Source organism: Paramisgurnus dabryanus, chromosome 16 (assembly GCF_030506205.2).
Source record: "Paramisgurnus dabryanus chromosome 16, PD_genome_1.1, whole genome shotgun sequence".
Classification (NCBI taxonomy): Eukaryota; Metazoa; Chordata; class Actinopteri; order Cypriniformes; family Cobitidae; genus Paramisgurnus; species Paramisgurnus dabryanus.
This window is the reverse complement of record NC_133352.1, coordinates 8,478,235-8,500,077: the sequence shown is the minus strand read 5'-3', so window position 1 is coordinate 8,500,077 and position 21,843 is coordinate 8,478,235. Positions and strand designations below refer to the sequence as shown.

Sequence of the window (21,843 nt, the reverse complement as noted above, 5' to 3'; positions counted from 1 at the left end):
TGGTATCCAATAAACAAAATGCCACCAATAGATGAAAACGAATTACCAAGAGACCCACTATGACCATAACAGTTTTCCAAAGAAGCCACTAAATTAATTGGAGTCATTCTTACTGGTGTCCAGATACCACCATAAGTTTCCAAAGGTGTTCTATTGGTTCTATATCCAATAGACACTACATGCCACCAATAGAAGAAAGCAAATTACCAATAGAGACCAAGGGACCATTACAGTGTCAGTTAAAACCAACAGAATTTCCATTATAACCATTAAAACCATTACAAATTCTGTAATGGTTTATATTGTTTTTTCAGCCGGGCAAAGGTCTTTTGTGGAAAAAACCTCCGGTTAACTCCACAAAGAATCAATAACAACAAGTCCTTTTAGAGTAGTTTATTTCTGATAACAAGGGAAATAAATGACAAGTAAATTACCTCAAATCATAGCTAAACCATAACAAAAACTACACTGAGCTTACGTTACTGTGTTAAATGTGTACTATAATGTATACAATGTTAACTACAGATCATCTGCCAAACCTCCTATCATGAATCACTCCTATGTTGTCTTTATGAAATCAAAGCATTTGTTATTTTCTACGAGGAATTTGGTCCAGAGTTCAGTTTAGCCATTAGTCAGACCATTAAACAAACAGAAACCGACCAGACACATAACTGCGACAACGCACAATACATTTTTTCTTTAAAGGTCCCACAACACCGCTAGCATTTAAAAAGCATCAGTTAAATATAAAGGTCTTTTTAAAAGAAACATTTTAAGAAGCACCTACATACCCATTCTGCTCTCTTTGTTTTTAAAGTGTTTTGAATAGTTTTTAATGTGGCAGGTGCTTGCTTACTGGCCCATATCAAAAGAGCCCATCCTCAAATACAGTAGTTTCATCCTGAGTTGTCCTCGTTTCAATATAAACAATATAAGTATTATGATCTGTAATAGCACGTATCTTCTCGACCAGGTTATCATTCATGTGTTGTGCTAAAATATAATAATTAAGATATATGTTCAAGTCACTAAGCTAAAGCATAAACAATACTAATATGTTTGCTTTCACAACCACTAAATTATCACCAGTGTTAACACTTGGATCAAAAGAAGGTGTCCAAGACAAATAGGCTTTCATTTAATATGCATCGATCTGCAATTAGTTTACACGCTCCTAATTACCTGTAAAGCAATTATTAGCAGCAGACATAAATCTCTGCCCCTGCAATACAGTGCTATGAAAAAACATTTAGAGATTTTGAGCGAGCTTCTGGTGAGGGCAGTGCAGAAGATCATTTTGGGCAGTCCCAGTACATTTCCCCCGGTCTGGTGGATCCACCTGTGAAGCCCCGCTCGCTGACATTGGCAGGTTGCATTCTGGGAATCCATCTGGTGGCATCACAGACAGGAGGAAACCTGCTAATTAGATCTCGCTGTAAAGGGGCTGGGTCGAAGCGAATTCCCAGCTGTCATTAAACATACTCGAAGAGGGGGAGACGGAAGAAAAGCACCAGGGATCTAATGCTCTAATTCCTCTTTATAGAAAAAGTATCCGCATACACAGTAGACTGCCTCTATGAAATGCTTTACCACTTCACCGGCATTTGTGTTTTATTGTTGTTGCTTTAGAAAAAAAGAAAATCCTGTGGCGTTACCTTCTTTGGCACATCCACTTTTCAAACCCCCACAGTGCCCTTTAGAGACGGAGACGGCTTAAAATCCTACAAGGTAGCTTACTACAGCAGATCGTACATCAGAGAAGAAAATGTCCTGGAATATACGCAATAGCTCTCTGATGATTGACCTGCGGTTATATGGCAACAAATGCGCTACGAGTGGCTTCAGTCGTTTTGGAGAAAAACATAAAGGCCAAAAAGCTCCAGTTTAGTGATTTAAGCTGGCACACTGAGAGTTCTCAGTATCCTTTCCCTTGAGCAATTCTCATTCAATGATTAAATTACTGTTTTATCCCCGTAACTATACAAGGCATTCACATACAAATGACTCTAATCTCGGTGCTCTGGTTGCCCAGTCACTAGTCGACAACGACTGCTTAAAATTCTAAAGATCGTCTGCGTGCCTCCGACCAATCCAATGTTTCGCGGGTCGCCTAGGTGGTTTTACCTTAACGTGCAAGCAAACCGAGGAATGAGCATTCTGAGAAATTCCAATAGGATTTGAAAACAATAAATATGTAAATGGAAAAAAGCAAGCATTTACCTAGCAGTAAACAGTGTTGAACAGAGACAGTATGTTTTAGACAGAAGCAATCAGGGTGCAAGTGCATCCTCTTTTTGAATACATATCAAGAACTAATACATACCAAAAGACACTTCTGCATCTTGTTTATATTTCAAAATACATATAGGACATTAAAAAAGTGGTTCTGAAACCTTTTCGGCATGCAGCCCCTTGTGCACGGTGCATCACTTCGTGCCCCCCGAAAGAAAATGTATGACATATTTATAACTTAAAACTTTGAATTAAACAAACAATTATACAATATAGTGCTGTTGATAAGTAGCCTTATTTTTCTGAGGTTTAATTAAATATATAGTAATTAAATTATAAAATATAAAATGTTATAAAACTGGGGCCCCCCTGCCATCTCGTGACCCCAGTTTGAGAACCACTGGTAAAATATATTGAAAGGGTGTGTTTGTGATGTTGAAAGTCATTTTGATATAGCCCTGGCAGCACAAAAGTCTATTGATCATTTGCGTAGCTCAATGAAAAAGTTGACCCTGTGGCGGGGCATGTTGTCACAATGACAATGTGTTTAATTACACAATTGCTTTGGTTTCTTCTGTGTTGCAAGTCTTGTTCAAGCTGGATTGTGAAAGTAAAATTCAAAGACAAAAAGCTACAGAGATGTCCTGGAAAGCACGACCCTCAAATCAAACCCCATACATGATGAACCATGTTTGCGCGCGCGCGCACTTCCTAGTAACCTGCGCCTGTGCTTCGTTCCCGAACACTCAAGCGTGGCCGCGCAGCGCGAGCTCGAGCAGCTCGTGTGGGGGAGCTCACGAACACGCAGGAGCGGATCGTCGGGATCATACACGCAGGAAAAACACGCGAATGTGAACGTAGTGTAAAGGATGAAGGATGCGCTCGCGGGGAAAGGTCGCGAGAATCGCATGAAGAAGAGTGTGAGGAAATCTTCATCAGATCTGACAGGGATTAACACACAGACACACACATCAGAGCTGTTTGAGCTGGGAAAGGGAATATCGGGAATGGGGAATTGGATATTTCACCAAAACAGGTGAGTTATTTATTTAAAAAAAAAAAAATCCGATCAAAATCTTAAGTTATCTGTAATGTTAAACCGGCGGGATATAAAGCATTAGTATTTGCGTTTCTTTTGCACGTGTGATTTATCATGTCAAGGTTAACGGACAACAATTTACCCAAGTTCAAATATTCTTGAGTGATTTGTGAAAGATATGTTGTGTTCTCATGTATGTGTAAGAGTGAAAGGCTGCCGGTGAAAGTAACGGGAGATGATGGGGATGTCTTGCACTTGTTACACCCCGTCTACACTGCAAGCGAAGGACGCGACAAAACTCCGTCGCTCTCGTTATAATAATAATAAAGAAAAGCTGCATACAGCGCGTACGACGCGTAATTACGCGCACACCTCAAACTCTTTGATTAGTCAAGCGTCAGGAGCGCGCGTACCCGAGAGACGCATATAAGTAAAGTTGCAGGTACGTAGCATCATTGTTCACTATGAAGAGAGCGATGTAACGTCAGGATATCATCCGCAGCCCTGAAAGACGCGTCGCTTGCTCGCATTGTAGTCGTCGTCGAGGATTTTAGCAGGAGCGTTTGTCGCGTCGTTAACAGATGGAGTGTTACTTTCATGTCGTGTTCATTTAACGCGTGGATGACACTGAGAGATGATGATTGGATTATGTTTTAGCCAGATTGTATGCACACATAGAAACAAATGATGTCTTGATCAGCTTTGCGAAATTCTCTAAACACTGTCAATATGATGCATGCACAGCAATAAGGATAATGATGATGATATTGTTATAATTATATAAAAATCCTCAATCATTCAGCAACCTCACTGTTAAAATAAAGGGTTTTCACATGTTTAAAATGCAGCCTATACTTAATGGTTATTTTAACAATATTAAATAATGACTGTATTGTGTTGGTGCCAGTCATATTCATTTTTATTAGTCTTACAGTCTTATATCAAGGACATGCCTGTGTACAGAGTTACAGTGTTGTTAAAAAGACTTGGGAGAAACTGAAGTGCAAAGCAGAGAGAGAGAGAGAGAGAGAGAGAGAGAGAGAGAGAGAGAGAGAGAGAGAGAGAGAGAGAGATGTGCCTTGGAGTTGTCATGGCGATGTGGTGAATAAGCAATTGTTGTCCATAAAAGCGATGCATTAAAAGGGATTGCTGTTGCCGTTCCCTATCAGTGAAGTGCATATTTCAGCTCCCGCTCAGAGAAGGGTTAAGGTTAGGTTAGGGTTATTTAGTTATGAATAAGAGACACTGCAGTACATTTTAATTGGTCAAAGTGAGTCTGGGGAACTTTGCATGGTATCTTCAAATAAAGCCACGGCCCTGGAATTCATACTAGTTTATCTTGTTGTGTTTTTTGAATGGAGAACCTGTTTATGTGGTCTGGCATTTAGTCTCTAAAAGGATTATGGATGGTTCTGCTTTTGAATTTCTACTCTCTACTGATGTCTTTATTTGTGTTTTGGCTTTATAGGCTGGTGTTTCTGAAGTACACTCACTGATTTTAATCCATTCTGAGCTTTATGCTGTATGTCATCTCTACTTTTAAGTAAAGTCAATAATATGTTGTAACAGCGTGGTCACTTTATGTTAGAGTAGATACTTAAAAAACAACAACTAGTGAACTAGTGAACTAGTTTCTTAACTCTAGTTTCTTAATATGTCATATTATTATTATTTCATGTCATTCATTGGGATAAGTTTAAATCATAGCACTGATTTAAAGGTACAATATGTAATTTTTTTGGGGGGGAAACAGTGCTTTAGTGCAATGTTAAGATTAAATAGAAAATCAATTTAGTATATTAACAGTCAAAAAGTAATGAAATTTAACTTTTCACTCCGCCAAAACTATAATAACAGATGAGAAACCAAATATAAATAAAATAAACAAATAATAGACTGTTGGTAAGATCTATTTTAAACAATTAAATATTTTTATTTACCATCCGACAGTCGGGAGTGAACATGAAATGAATGACACCAGCAGGAGTTTCATGGCAACAGAGTTCACTGAAAAACTCTGAAAGGGTTACCGGTCATTTTGGCATTCAAATTGTAATATACAGATCACAAATCCAGTCATAAGTCGCTTAGGTATATCTGTAGCAATAGCCAAAAAATATTTTTATGCCAAAAATCATCAGGATATTAAGTAAAGATATATTATAAATTTCCTACCATAAATATCTAAAAAAATGTATTCATCATTAGTAATATGTGTAGCTTAGGACTTAAGCATTTGGACCTTAAAGGTGATTTTCTTAAAGTGACACTTTGTAGTTTTTCAACCTTCATAATATATTTTCAAGAGCCTTGTGATGGAACATCGACTTAAAATAGGTTGAATGACATGTCCACCATAGCCTGACAGGGTTTGTATTGCTTTTACTCGTACTTTTAAACTTGGGGTTTCGGGTAGTAACCCGAGCACAAAAAGAACTACAAAAATCTGCTTTACGACATATGTCACTTCCTCAAATTCGGACGTGAGAGCGCAACTATTTATTTTCCTGATGTTTTTGTCATGGCCGAAGCAGCGACTAAGAAAAAGAAACCCAAGCTTTTATCGGAGGAGACCAGAAAGAGAAAACGGGAAAGTGACAGAATAAAAAAAGGACTAGGATCAATACATGTCTAGTACCCCCTAGTGGCCAAAAAGTTACGCGGTGTGCCTTTAATATTTTGATGTTTTTGCACCCTCAGATTCCAAATTGAACTTTTAGACAATATGTAAATCTCAATTTAAAACAAATTGCCCCCTATGATCATGTGGGTTTGTTTAGGATTCAGCTTATGGGCAGGGCTTAAATGAACATTCCACTTTTTTGAAAATATGCTCATTAAACATCGGAATCTTACTGTTTTGGAATCCATTCAGCTGATCTCCGTGTCTGGCGCTAGAACTTTTAGTATAGCTTAGCACAATCCATTGAATCTGATTAGACCATTAGTCCTAGCCATATCTGCCTAGAAAATCACAACTTTTAATTTTCTGTCGGGTCTAAGTACACGATGTAACTACAGAAGAGTCAAGTTTTAAATAGGAAAAATATTGAAACTCTTTGGTTATTTTTTTGCGTGATGCTAATGGTCTAATTAGATTCAATGGATTGTGCTAAGCTACGCTGAAAGTGGTACCGCCAGACCCGGAGATCAGCTGAATGGATTCCAAAATATCCAATAAAATGGTAAAAATCTAATATTTAACTCTAGGGGAACTGGAAAATAAGTATATTTTCAAAAAAAATGGAGTGTCCCTTTAAACAACAATCATTTTAGCATACAGTTTTATTTCCCTCCTGTTTTCGAGGTGGCGGATGGTATTGTATAGGTTAGGGATAGGGTTACTGTTGAAGAAAATGTCTGTATCAGGATGAACAGAAGAACGAGGAACATGTCTGACTTGACATAATCAGGGTCATCCACTTTTTTCCTCATTCCAAAAGTTTGAGGTTTGATGTACTCTTTAAAAGGATTTATTATTACAGTCAGTATATCTTGAATATACTATACTGCAAATTTTTTTGCTTGCTCTTGACTTTTCCCATCTGTGTTATTACTAAAATGTTCTGTAGACTGAGAGATGGGGACACTTTAATGTCATACTTGAAAACACAATTGAAACAAGAAAAGCATCACTTCTGCATGGACAATCTTTCACAATCTCACTCAAATCAGGCGATCTGTTCTCTTAGTCACCTTTATTGATCTCAGTTGTTGAAAAAGACTGGACTATAGCAATCAGTCAAATGAAGCTCATCCTAAAGATTATCTGACTGTGTGGTTCTGCTTGAAGTACTGGAACTGAAAATACTACTGAACACAATGGGTAAACAATGAGTCATGTGTTGTTTACCTGCTCAATCTGACTCAATACCTTCTGAGTGTCTTTCAGAATATGTGGGACGTTAAATCTATTATGTGTTTCTTTACACTTCAGGCTGATGTTGACAGTTTCCATTTCAGAAAACCTCATGAAAACATGTTCAGGTCACAGTTTGCTCAAAATAGGTTTTCATTTTTTAATAATAAAGATCATAAAATAACTGTCTTTAAAATAGAGACAATATAGTGTAAACTAAAATATGACTCAGATACGTTTAATTGGATTTAGTCTTTGATAATTGATTAATTAGCAGAGATTATTAGCATTTGATGCTATTAGGTTGTTGACATTATCTGAAAGATTATACTTAGTAAAAAATACTTACTAAAAAGGTGTGAATTGTGAAGTAATGTATTTATAACTTTATACCACTTTATAACAGTAAACGCTTTATTCTGATTGGTTGAGAAATGGTTCACAGGTGTTGAATATTTTTCTGTAAGATGCACCGTCGCACACCTGACCACTCAAATCTCTAAAGCCCCATATACAATGTGGGATTTTAAATAGTCCTTTAGGATTGTTGCTTGCCACACTGTGCGATCAAGATCGGAGTTAAGTCCATGTCACACTGTATGATCTTACTTTCCATCAATGTCAGGGGCGCAACCAGAAAATTTAGGGGCACACACTGTAAATCAACATGCTAACCAAATATTCAAATTTCTACTAATTTCCACTGTATTACTAATAAATACTTTAATGATAGATGGAGAAAGTACAATGTGCTGTTTCAAATTCAGTGTCACATCACAAAAAAGGTCACATTTACTGGTCGCACATGTGCGACTGGATGTAAAAATCAGTGGCATACTCTCAGATTTTGGTGGCAAAATGCAACCATTTGGTGGCAGTCTGGAGTTTAAAGTTTTTTTAAAAATTGCACGCAGACAAACACGTTCGTAGTTTTATGTCAACGATCGACGATGGCTGGGCAAACACACGCTAAAGTGAAGGCTAGCTAACCAAAACAACATCTAGCGTTCATTTTAATCATGTCTTGTCTTGAGCATAACAAGAAGAAACAACGAAAGAGACTAGTACCTGGCATTTGTATTTTCAGTGCGATTTCTCTCCAGGCTGCTTCATTTTTTATCCTATCATGGCACAGTGGCGATGACACGTACAAGCACTCTTTATCTCTCCATAACACCTTCACAAGTCTACCTGGCTCTTTTTGACATTTGTCTGCGTTGATTTGTTGTTGTCGCCGCACTAATTGCATCATCGGGTTCTGTGCTTCTATTGGTTCTTGATCTGACGGTTGTCGTTGTGAGATGTCACACAGCAGGATTGTGCCTCAATATTTCTGACACTGACAGAATTTTGTCAGAGGATAATTTGATCACAACGGTCATTAATTGGCGGTTTGTGGTAAATGTGGTATAAGATGAATTTAGGTCGTGCTGCATTACCACCTTGGGTGTTTATTATTTTCAAACAGCCTGTCGACTCGTCAGTTATTCCATATGTGTTACATATTATAGTTCTCTATAAATCTGGTGCTCTTGAGTGCAATTAAAACAAAAAGATACCAGGCACTCATAAAGAGAGATTGTCTCTTTTTGTCTTTAATGAATTTGAAACCCCAAAACCGGTGGCGGCTGGTGACTTCCCTTCCGAGTGGCACAAATTTAAGTCATGCGTGTTGCTCGTCATGTCAAAATATGTGTTCAGTGCGTCTTGTGAACCTAGGTGCGTCACGTGTCATGTCAAAAATACTTGCCTGCTGCACACGCATTGAAAGGGTTTATGATAAAAGAGACGCTCACGTCTTGCAAGACACTGACTTAATACTAAACTGTTACAGATGAGATTAAGCGAGTCTCTGGCAAACACGAGTGTCTCTTTTATCATAAACCCCTTCAAAGCGTCTGCAGCAGGCACTTATTTTTACAAGACACGTGTTGAAGTTTACATGACCTGCCGGAGAACACATATTTTGACATGAGGAGCCACACCCATGACGGAGTAAATACATGTTATGACAAGCGTCACATATGTGCGCCCTCGAAAAAAGTCACCAGCCGCCAACGGCCAAAACTACAAAAGTTTTTTTCAGGTGCAAAGAGTGTACACAGAGCGTCATGTTTCGAAGTGCTGCCTGTTTCTCTTTTCAAAACCACTGCTTACTGTCTTTAAACTGTTTGATATCACAGCACCATCCAAATAAAGTGCCTACATTGTTTGGTATAGGGGCTCTAGACTAACATTTGAGAGGGGTGGGCGGCACTGGTGTCATTAAGTTACAGTGATGGCGCTGGGACTTAATTTGGAAGCACCAGAGTCACGAGTCGGGGCAAGAAAGAAAAAAACACTGAAACTACATCTAAATCTAAGTTTAAGGCATGAAAATATTTATTACAAATAATACAGATAATTTCTTGTTTATGGATAAACAACTCTTTTAGCATCGCTAAGGTCCTAGTTAGTACATGTTGATCTTTTTCAAACAGTCAAACTTACTGTATGCTTTTTACTACAGTTTTTCTGAATTGCTAAAACACATTTTTTGAAACCATCACTCATTTTCTCAAAACCTTAAACACAAATCCCAATTTTAAACAAAATTCACAGAACCCCTGACTCTTCTAGCAAAATCAAACAATTGCTTCAAAACCATTTCACTTGTACTCAAAATCAAACTAAGCTTTCAAATCATACACACACAAGTCTATAATATAAAACACTACAAGCATCCATTAGACACTACCTTAAAAAATGGAAAACACAACATCCAGGAGATCTGCTTACAGAAAAATACATGTTTATTGTACATAACAACACACTTGACAAATACTGTTAAAAATCTCTATTACTGTAATCACAAGTTTGGTTCAGTGAATATAGTGAATACTTTACTGTAAGTACTGCAAGTAATAGTAAGTTTTCAATATTACTGTAAGCAGCACTTGTATTTTGTAAAAAGTCAGCAATCCAACTGCAAATTTTGCCAATTGCATCGTCTCTGGTGTCCTTTTCTTCCTCATACTCTTCATCTGCCTCTCAGACTGTTTCCAGTCCAAACAATTGGTAAAAAATACCTTTAGATAAAGGTGTGTAGAATTTTGAGTTGTTGTGTTTACTCGATGACAACTGTGTTGTAGTTGTGTTCAACTTTTGCCTGCCTGTGTTTAGTATTTATAAAACAAGTGCATTGCAGTGTGAAATGTGTGTTTTAGTGAGAAGTTTGTGTTTAGGGTTTTGCAAAAAGAGTGCATGATTTGAAAAATGTGTTTAGGCCACTATGAATTTGGTTCAGAGATTGGGGTTTAGTGTTTTAGCAATTCAGAAAAACTGTAAATATTTTTCTTTTTACAACTAGGAGTGTAATTCGCAATACACTATAATAATGCCTGTCTAAATCAATTCTGAATAACATTGGCAGTATTATGCACAGCTCTTTCATGTACTATGGCTCTTTGATCAGTAGTAGGTCCTTATCAATCTATATGATCAATTTAAAAAGACGTTGAGTCGTTTATAACGTCAAGCATAATCATTATAAATATTCTTTTTTATCATGAAAACACCTAAAATGTTTTTAAATCACACAATGTATTGTTACAACATATTGTTATGAGAATAAAATATTTTATATTTTAAATAGACTTATGTTTTTACATTTACATTTAGTCATTTAGCAGACACTTTTGTCCAAAGCAGCTTACAAGTGAGGTAAACAATAGAAGCAATTATAGCAACACAAGAACAGCAATACATAAGTGCACTGGAAATAGTCTCATCAAGTCCAACACAATATACATAGCCAAGGGTTTGTTAGTAAAAATATGAAAAGATAAAGAGAAAGGTAAATAGAGAAAGAGATAAAGAGAAAGGTGACAAAAGAAAGATAGTAAGTCCATTATTAGGAAGTGACATAATGGCGGAAGAGATGGGTTTTTGTCAAATAAAGCACTGTTGGACCTCAGTATGCCAAATAAGTCGCTCATAATGTTTCACTCCTTCATAGACGCATCTGAGTGTCCATTATCCATAAAAGATATAAAGGAGGTGGAATCAGGTTCTTGCTTTTCATTGTGTCCAAAATAAACCCAATAAATTAAGCTCAGATGGTGTTGTTTGCATACGCTGGCATGAGAAAAAGTTATCTTTTGAAGTATCTCGGACTTGAACTTGTGAACGGCATCTGGCGTGAACACATTGAATACAATGCACGCAAAATGAGGGAATGAGGAGGCGTCAGGGGACAGTGACTGGATGAGCCATAGATGTAATCGCTTGCGTAATAGAAGATTTCTGAGTATAAAAAAAAAAAAAATGTACTAATCAGTTTTGCAGTGGCATCGGTTCAACCATTTTAAAATAGTCACACCATTTGGTCACAATCTAGAGCCTAGGATATCATTTTAAAATTCATATAAAGAGCTTAGTGTGTCTGACATGTTTTCTTGGAAATTAGCTTTTTTATCAGACTCTTAATGGATTCTGCCAACAAACCAATATTTCTTAATTGCCCGAGTTCAAGATTTAGTGGATTTGAAATGAAAGTATTTGATGAACGTGCAAAGAGCATTCAGTTAATGGTATTATTTTATTTTTGATGGAAGTGGTGTTTAGAGGCTTTTGCTTTTTAGCTATCTTCCTCTTTTTACTTCAGCACGGCAGGCGTACACATCAGTGAAAACAGCTGAACAAGATAACAGGCTCTTCATTTTACACATCACTTCAACATCCACATTTCTTCTGTTGTGTTGAATGTCCTGGCAGTCTCCAAGTATGTGTGCTATTGTAAAGGGCTGCTGGTTTGCACTGAATAGCAGACAGTGCTCACCTGTGATGTTTAACTGGCTTGTTATTGCTTTTGTAAAACATCCAACACAAACACACGTGTGAAGCAGCCATTTCATGCAGAGTAGCATCATGCATGCGTGCTCTTCAGATTGTCTTTTTGTACCCTCAATGAGACCCCTGAGATTTTCTGTCAGTCAGCAGCGTCGATGCCGTCTCAGATCCCGTCTCAGATGGAATAAATGTGAATGTGTATTTGTAAAACTGAAAGGGTTTTAGAGGCGCTTCGGGTATTTGTTATAGGTAACAAAACGATTTGGTAATTCAGTAATTCAAATCTTTCTGAATAAACTGGCAACTGAGAGTGCTTTGTTTAAAGGCTAGAAGGGAAAGTCGTGTTGAAAAGATAAGCCTACATATCCACTTCATATCAGTCTCTTGGCAAGCGAGATGGCACTAAGAAGCAACAGGAAAGGAATGTCAATGTTCTCGGGCAGCATTTCCCTGACCTTGTCTCAAAAGATCTCTTATACTCGCATAAAGCAGACGAAAGCTCGGCACTTCCAAAAAGAACAAAGACGCTTTTATTCCAGGCCCCTTATTTCCCTTCCATTGACCAAAGGGGTAGGACAAGTGACCTTGCATTCGCTATTTTGTAACGTTATACAAATGGAACTGCACTTCTAATGATTTATCTCTACAGCCCGGATCAAATGACGTCAGCTTGTTAGGTATATCAAAAAAAAAAAAAAAAACAAGAGAAGCAGTGAATCTTTTCAAGAGCAGGGGAAGAAATGAAAGGAGGCCTGTCGTTTTAATAATCACGAGCATATGCGGACGCACACTCAGGTTGGGTGATATTAGAGGGTCCTTATTTAATTCATAAGTTGTTGCCACTTAAAATGCTAATGGTCTCATTGTCTTGAGCATTTAGGTTTGCTCAGTCTAAAAGATTTTTAAAGCTTTTAAATCCAAGTCAAAGTGGTGCACATTAGACGATGCCAGGGAGGAATGACTATAACCCTAATGTCTTTTGTAATGACTATAGAATGATGAATGGGCCAAAGATATTATTTTACTCTACTTTAACAGACTTCTGTACATTTAATGCAAATCTGTTTCGTTAAATGGTTGATTGTGGTTTATAGTATATTTTATTTCTTAATGTTATGTTTTAAAATGACTTTACATTCTGACTGACTGAGCCACATTCAAAGCTACTGTGAAATAGCTCATATACGCACCTGTGTTTAATTCTATTGTGACATGTTTTATCCGCTATATATATATATATATATATATATATATATATATATATATATATATAATCGTGCGACGAGATCTCGCGAGATTAAATGTGTTTCGCGAGATTTCTTGTGGAGGTGCTGGCCGTTTCTCAAATAAAAGACTGCATCCTTCGGAGGTCGCATTTTTAAACTGTATTTACTTCATCACTGTCTTATTAAAACTATTAACAATTATAAAGTTTAGTAATTATTTAGTTAATCGCAAATTGTTGTAATATGCTCACGACTTGTGAATGTAATGCTCAGTTAATGATCTGAAATAAACATTGATGACGTATGCAGCCTGCATATGCGACCTCCGGAGGATGCAGCTTTTTGTTTGACCCTTTTACGGTGCATGCATTATATTTGTCTTTTACTGCGTTTGCTTTCTTGTTTAGGTTTCCAATAATGTTCGTTTGGGAGCTCGTGTGAAGTCTGAGATGCGTTGTGTTTGTCTGTTGATCAGTGTCAGATGTGTCTCAGGAGATTAAACCCTCACACATAGTTTACATGATTTAATGTCTGCATGTTCTTGCTCAAAAAATGACAGTGGCTGTATCATTTCTAGTGTAAAGAAATGGACATATATTAAATATTAATATGGATTTAAACATTGTTTGGGTAAAAATAAGCATTTCTCTCCGTCTAAAGTGAAAGTGAAAGTGAAGACAGCGTCTGCGAGACGAGTCCTCTATCGCCCCCTGCAGGCATTTGTTATAATACATACATAATGCTTTTTATTTATAGGCCACAAATGTAATGTGTTTGTTAATGTTGTTTAATGTAACTTGGTTTTAATACTTTATTTGAACCAATTATTATTGCATCTTCGTTATTATGTAATTTTAAATGCTACTGCTCACTTGTGTCTATTTTTATTACTCCAAAATAACAAATTACTTCATTATCAGTTAGCAAAATAATTGTTAGGGCCAGTCCTTGATTAGTTAAAACATTAAAATATGTTTCAGTTTCTTATACATTTATCATTGAGGGTTTCTTAAAAAGTGTAAAAATATCGTCTCGTCTTGTTCTCGTGAACCCAATCTCGTGTTTCGTCTCGTCTCGTGGATTAATTGTCTCGTTACACCCCTAATATATATGGATTTTATGTATATTAGAGTTTTGAAAGATTTTACATGCAGTCTTAGCCATTTTATTTCATTTTATCTCTCTTACTTTTTATTTGTGTGTATGACTTTTATTTTATATGGGGAGTCATTACACTTCCAGTTATGTTTTATGGACTTTGGATAGTATTTTTTTTGGGATTGTATGTACACAGTGGACACTTTGGGACTTTTAACACGCTTGGACTTTTAGATTGTTTTAGGTTTGGTATTTATGTATTTCATTTTTTTAACAGTTTGAGATTTAGTGTCTCGTTTTAAGTTATTGTAAAACAATTACATCATTTATTTCAAATGTTTGTCTCATCCTTTTAACATTGTTTAAATCTCACACAGTCATATCTGACCCTATTATAACTTTTGTAATCCAGTTCCTAGGGCTGAGTGTTACACTATGAAAGTTTCTAAAAAAATTGTATTGTATATAATAATTCATAATAAATGTAATAATTGCATGAGGTATGCAATTCTAGGCTTGTAGGTTCATTTGATAATGGCATCTGCCAATTGCATAAATGCCTTTTTTTATAGAATATTGTCAGAGTTTTAGCTTACAATCCTTTAAACAGTAACTTACCCAATACTGAAAATGCTCACAACATTTGTTTTTGAAATGTTTTGCATACAACATGCTGCAACGTAACTTGTTATGTCACTGTTTGATGTCAAGTTAGTGCAAACATGAATTTGACCAAGAAACATACGCATTTCTATGGATAAGAGATGAATTCTTTACTTGTATGGAAAAGAGCAACGGAGTCATTTTTCAAAACATCTTTTATGATTATTAACTAAATCATACAGGCTTAGGAGGACATAAAGGTCCATAAATTACAGAATTTTCATTTTTGAGTGAATTACTTTTAACCATAGCAAAACCAGGTTACTTATTGTTTTCATACTTTAAATGTAGATTTATAGGTGAGAAATAATTGACTACGGGACATTGAATTATTAGAAAAATACCTTGGGTGTGCATTATTTTTCAATATTTCAATGGCCTGGAGTCAATTATTCCGCTTATACTACAGTTACCACACCTCAAGACTTTGATCACATAATATATTTAAAGGGATTTGTCCGGCTTAAGAGAGAGAGAGAGAGAAAGATATTGTGTAAATGAAGCTACCTCTGTGTCTCTCTAAACATCGCTGTTTTTGCCTCGGAAAATCATCTGTCATGTTGTTTTTGTTAGTCCGTTATTACAGCGAAGTGATATGGAACTGTAACGCTGTCAAGAGAGCTGCCTGGAACTACGTTCCCCATGCATTTACCAGAAAATAATTGCACACCTCAGAACGTTCATCAGCCAATCAGATTTAAGCATTCAACAGACCCTTAGTATAATCTGTTTTAAAGAATGTTTGTGATACAATGCAAGACATTGATTCCATTAGAGGTCGACCGATTGGCATATTTTAAAATATCGGCTTTGGCCGATTTTGCTGCAAAATTAGGCCGATTAATAGGCAGGCGCATCTGCGGGCACCTAAACGTTGTTGTAGAACTCGTGACGCTGCCTCTTGCTGCAAGCAGATCGCTCCCATGTGTGTGCAGCCGTGCCAGGTTCACAAACAGCTTTAGTAAACGATGGCGGGATCGCGAGAATTAAGCACCCAGTACAACAGCGTGATGGGCTTATGTCTCGCGGTGCACTGTCCGTCCAAAGATTAGGCTCATTTCATGTGATTAATGAGTGATGATGATCTTTGTTTGCGTGACAGAGAGAGCAGAGCCGCGCGCGCACGCTTTAAACTGTCTCCCTGCTTTATTACTCAAAACAAAACTGACTCGATGGCGAAAGGTAGAAGACCAAATCATATCCACTGAGGAAATGTTTTTCGTGTTGTTACAGTAACACTTTGTTTACAGTTTTGCGCTGCTCAGCCTGGATTAGAACACAGCGCGGACTGACTCCTTTGACGGATTCGTTTGAATGAACGGTTGAAACAACAGATCTGTCCCAACACTCAGTCACCTATAGCGCCTCAAAAATGAGAATCTAAATGTGTTTAGAAAGATTTGCCCTAAATAACAGTCTCAACTAAAAAACATAGACATTTACTATGTTAACTTTATGATGAATAAATAATTTATCAGGTCTACCAAATAAGGATTTTATCCTACAAAGTAATAAAAGCCATGGTAAAAAACTGATCAAAGATGATGACAGCAGAGTGTCAGGTAATATCTGTGTCTGATAAATGCATGGTGCAGAGGAGGTTGTAAAACTCTTCAGAAAGAGTATAATTCATCATAATTGTTTTAAATACTTTGACTTAAATAGTGACAATTTTTCCATTTAAAATATCTGCCAATGATGAGAACATTTTGATTATTATGTACATATAGAAAATCGGCCAAACATATCGGCCATCGGCTGCCCTGATTTCTAAATATCGGCATCGGCCAGAGAAAACGCCATATCGGTCGACCTCTATAGATTCCATCATTTGGTTGAATTAATACCTTCATTATTTAACATAAAACTTAAAAAGCAGTAGACTGTAAATCAATGACAGTAAGATATAGCGTATATACACAGTAGAAGTGTGAGACTTTCATTTAGTGGTGGCTGGTTTTATTTTGTGCAACCATACTTACTCATGGGAATAAGTATGGTTGCACATGGAAACACATGGAAATGTTTGGTTGCTTCTAAATTCATTTGTTTGGATCCTAAGGAATGAATGGGGCTAGGCTTAATGCTAACACATTCACGACGCGCTGTACAAAGATTAAGTGCACGCATTGAAAAAAGATAGGGATGTATTCATTAGTCTATGTTAAGGTAAGAACATAATAAAATATTGAAAAACGGTGGTGTTTTCCTTTAAACAGTATAGTGTAATGTATAAGTGCGAAATCAGAACAAAACAAAAGTAAAACAGCAACAAGATGTCGTCTGTCTGAGGTAAAGTCACAAAATCTAATGACGAGAGTCTGCATTAATCTGCCTTCATGCGTTTATTACACAAGATGGTATCAGATACACAGCGACGTGAGTTTAGATCAATTCAGATTTTTTTACGTTTGTTTATATTTCAATCGCAGTAGTATTTTGTGATTTGATTTGTTCATATTTGCCTATTCAGCACAAAGTTTGCATGTTTTATCGCCTCCGCTGTCAGTGTGAGAAAAAAAGCATTTATTGATCTGCTTTATGTGATTTAAAGTGATCCACTAATGACTAAGAGGTGTTTGGCCCAATGTATTTCATTTTCTTTTCTATGTATTTGTCTTGCTTTTTTAGTTGTCATCTTTCAAAAGTTTTTTGGTGTTTGTCAGGCAGTGTGAAAGTCACTGTTGTGTTTGTTGGTTTTTATAGGGTTTTGTCAGGACAGTGTAAATTAGCCTTTGCAAATAACTGCACCAGACTCCATCTATCTGAAAAAACAACAACACAGACAAAGAAATACAGCTATTATTTATATTAAGAGAACATTACAGAGGCAAAGCCTTGGATCAACGGTACAACATTCACTGAATAAAAGGCTATCTTGAGATGGCAGCCCAATGAGGTGAAGAGTTTGGTGAACTGTTTTCTTTCTTTCTGTTTTTATTTGAGGCTAAGGACAGAGCAGACATTGTGCTGTGTATTTCTTTGTATAAATGAAGAGAGATAAGGCCTTGAGAGGCTCTTCCCACAGGCTATCACTGATTCCTCAGGGCAGCCTTTTAAGAAGCTTAGTAAAAGCTGCTAGCACCAAGACCATGTAGAAATACTGCAAATGGGCCACATTTCAACGCCTCCATCAACCTATATGTGGGTCACGACCATTAGGGATTTAATAGTGGGTTTTTTCTGCATGGTTTTGTGAATTTAGATGGTTGGAATGGTAGCAGACTATGTACGCTATAACATTGCTACAGTAGCTGTGCGTGTCCAGAATTTACTATAAAAAATAGGTTTTCGTAGTGTTGGGTGATATACCGGTTCATATCGAATACCTATGTTTATTTTTTTTATGATATTAATTTTTAATATACCCCAATACCAGTGTAACGGAGCACAACACTGTTTGAGAGGGTTTTTTTACGAGTACTTGCGCATGTGCGACCTGCAAATTTTAAATGTCTTCTAGTTGTCATTTTTATGTTAATCGTGAGCCTACTTGTGTGCAGTGGTGGATTATGGGCAACATGGCCAGTGGCCTAGGGCGGCATTGTGCATGGGGGCAGCACGGGGCACCCACAACAAAAACAGTATTCGAGACTGGGCTTTTAATACTTATTCGCACAACCTTTGTCGTAAATTGAGTCTTTTGGGGTGTCTTATGGCTAGAATTAGTCAAAGGTGTTTGATTCTTTGGTTCACAGCTTTCTATTCTGAAATTTTTATCAATTGTGCATAGTGCTGGGCGATAATTCGATAACGATAATTTTACCGATATAAACTTTTCCGATAAAACGATAAGGACAGTTCGATAAGTGATCGATAATGTTTACGCACTGTGCGTAATGTTGCACGAGCACTTCCGGATGCGGCACGCGCTCTTGGTTTACAATCACGGTGTCAGTTAGACTTGAAGGAGTGGAAGATGAGGCAAGTTATTCATTTATTAGTAGAGACCTATGATTTTCGCGATGCGGATAACGCGGACGGAATCACGGAATCCAAATGCGCGGAAACATTTTCAGGTGTGTAATGTTGAACGCGCAAACAGGGTTCGTCAAACACAGCAGACACAATAGGTGCAGTATACTGTACTTTCATTCAGCGTCCGCCTTGCGCACGCACACGTCCGCACAGCTTTAAAAGTATTTTTACAGGACATTCACAAATTCAGGAAACTGAGGAAAAGCAGCAGATCCACCACTGCAGTGAATATAGTGTTTGCGTATGTGCGCTCCCACAGCAGCGTGACACTCTTGACATCCATTTATCAGCGTGTATAGCTCGTATATGTATAACACACGCGTGAACACGGAACTAAGTTTTCTTTCTTGTTTAAGTGAACATAAACAGCTGTTACTCAGTATATTGAAACTTAAAGCAGTCTGTCTTGGGTCTTAAAGTGACAGTAGTCTGCTGCTTTTGTGTCAGAAATGTGTTGATTTCATAACAAATAGATTTACATTTAATACAGATGCATTAAAACAAGATTTTAGTATTTGTATTTGTCATGTTCTGAATAAAAAGTAGTTTAAAACCATTATTATAAAACGGGCAGTTCTGGTTCTTCATTCTGATTGGTTGAAACGCGTTCTAAGCCGTGATAAAATACACCGGTAACCTCATGGTTCAGACCACATTACATAAGTATCACTGCGCCACTGTTGCTGCGTACTGATTTATGAAAATAAACACCACAGGCTTAAATCATATTTTTAATTTGTCTACAATTGCACAATTAATGGCGATATTCAGATGAATGTGAATAAATATTGTTGAGTCATCTCGTCGATAAAGAGAAAACGTTGTCTGAGGATTTTATAACTCAAGTTCATACGTCCGCTATTATCCACTGGGTGGCGATCTTACCCAACTTAAACACTGACGCATTCACTGAAAACACCGTGTAGTACTGTTCATGGCTCCATCTGAATCTGATCTCTTACTAAAGTTCTTCACAAAAATGGAATTATCTCCGCTTTTAATAAAAAAATTTGAGAGGTGATAAGAGATCAAATGAAGGTAGGATGAAATGTTTTTTTGTTTGTTTTTGTTTCAAAGCGGATGGTCTCTTCTTTCATTTTATATTTTATGTTTATATAAAGAAGATAATTTTATGGAAGGCATTAAACTAAAACTGGGTGCCAACTTAAAAAAAAAAAACACTGACGGGGAAAGAGTTCAGAATGCTTCCAAGCATATTTGATCATCACTTCAACAGTTGCACGATATAAATGTTAATGTATAAATTAGATGAATGTTGATTTATAAAATAAACACCACAGTCTTAAATCATATTTTCATTGTGTCTTTGCTGTGTCTGTGTTGGTTGGGAACTGCGCTCTGTTTCAGTCACACTTGATTCTGAGGAACTACTTTGTTTGGCGGAAGAGTAATATTTGTACTAATATAATTACAACTTTTTTGGGTTTTATTTGATAAAATCCCGCTAACGTTATGCATATGAAGTAACCGTTTTATAAACGCAATAAACCCCTCGAAGCGTTGGGTTACCAGTGCATTTTATAACAGCTAAGGGGGTTTAGGCACTCCGCTTCGCGTCGTGCCTAACAACGCCCCTTAGCTGTTATAAAATGCACTGGTAACCCACTGCTTCTCGGGGTTTATTGCTTTATTAACTGTCTGGTTTTTACAATTTTCATTCAGGAGCAAAAATCTGCCTTTAAATTTCACAGGAGTAAAGATTTGTTATTTATCATGATAATTATCGATATCGACTGATATGGAAAACATTTTCTCGATAATTTTTTGGGTCATATCGCCCAGCCCTAATTGTGCATCAGTGGCGGCTCGTGACTGCTCTTCCGAGGGCCACAAATTCAAAATAAGTGTTCGGAGTGTCATGTGTGTTGCTCGTGTTTTCAAAACATGTGTTTGTGTCATGTGAACCATGTGCATTACGTGTTTTGTCAAAATAAGTGCCTGCTGCACACGCGTCAAAACCGTTTATGATAAAAGAGACGCTCACGTTCACAAAATAAACGCTTAACAGTCAACTCTGATTACGCATGAGGTTATCTGGCAAACGCGAGGGTCTCTTTTATCATAAACCCATATTTTGAAATGACGAACCACACACATGGCAGGCTACATACATGTTGTGACGAACTTTGCATTGTGCGCCCTCGAAAAAGGAAGTCACCGACCACAACTGTTGTGCATAATGACATGTGCAATAAACACATATAGAGTTACATTAATTTTTGGGAAATATTTTAAATATATGCGTCACAAGCTGATTTAATATGTGCCCCTAAATTTTCTGTTTACCCTCTTAAAATTTGCAGTATTTAATTTAAAATATTACATTTTTAATTAATAGTATTATTAATGCAAGTTGCATACCTTTTCTATTTATTTGTTTAAATATTATGTATGCAAGACGTTTTCAATTGTTAAAGAAGTCTAAACTTTGCAGTTATAAGCAAAAAGGATTCTTTATTTTAATTTGGTTGTGAAATAAAACGGTTGTGTATTTTGATTGCAACTGTCATGCATTCTTAGGCCCTGTTTACATTAGAACAATTGCGTTTTAAAACGTTTTAAAAAGGTATTTTAAAATGAAAACGATCCTCAACTATACTGGCATTTCAAAAAAATATCTTTATCCACACTATACACAACCATAAACACATGAAACATAACCATTCACGCAAACTGGAAATGCGCATAAATGTGTAAAATAACTTATTTCTCAGACAATATTCTGTATCCTTCAAAAATGTGCATTTATTTAAGTTTTGCAATATGCTACACGTGTCAAAGCCTGTGGTGCTTTTAAAATGCCTTACAAACACATTGGTCCAGCAGCATGCAACTTATATTTTAATTGCACAATAATTGTTTTACGTCGATTATTTTGTTTTTGTAACTGATTG

General features: G+C 36.7%; 1 protein-coding gene across 3 annotated transcripts in view; it reads left to right on the top strand.

Annotated features, from left to right (window-relative positions):
* Nucleotides 1–2,973: 2,973 nt before the first annotated feature.
* Nucleotides 2,974–21,843, top strand: part of nlgn3a (neuroligin 3a) — a 267,704-nt gene continuing 248,834 nt past the window's right edge. For all 3 annotated transcript variants that reach the window (XM_065249245.2, XM_065249243.2, XM_065249242.2), the window contains exon 1: nt 2,974–3,271. The gene's annotated coding sequence lies outside the window, so the exon portion shown is untranslated. The remainder of the gene's footprint in view (nt 3,272–21,843) is intronic.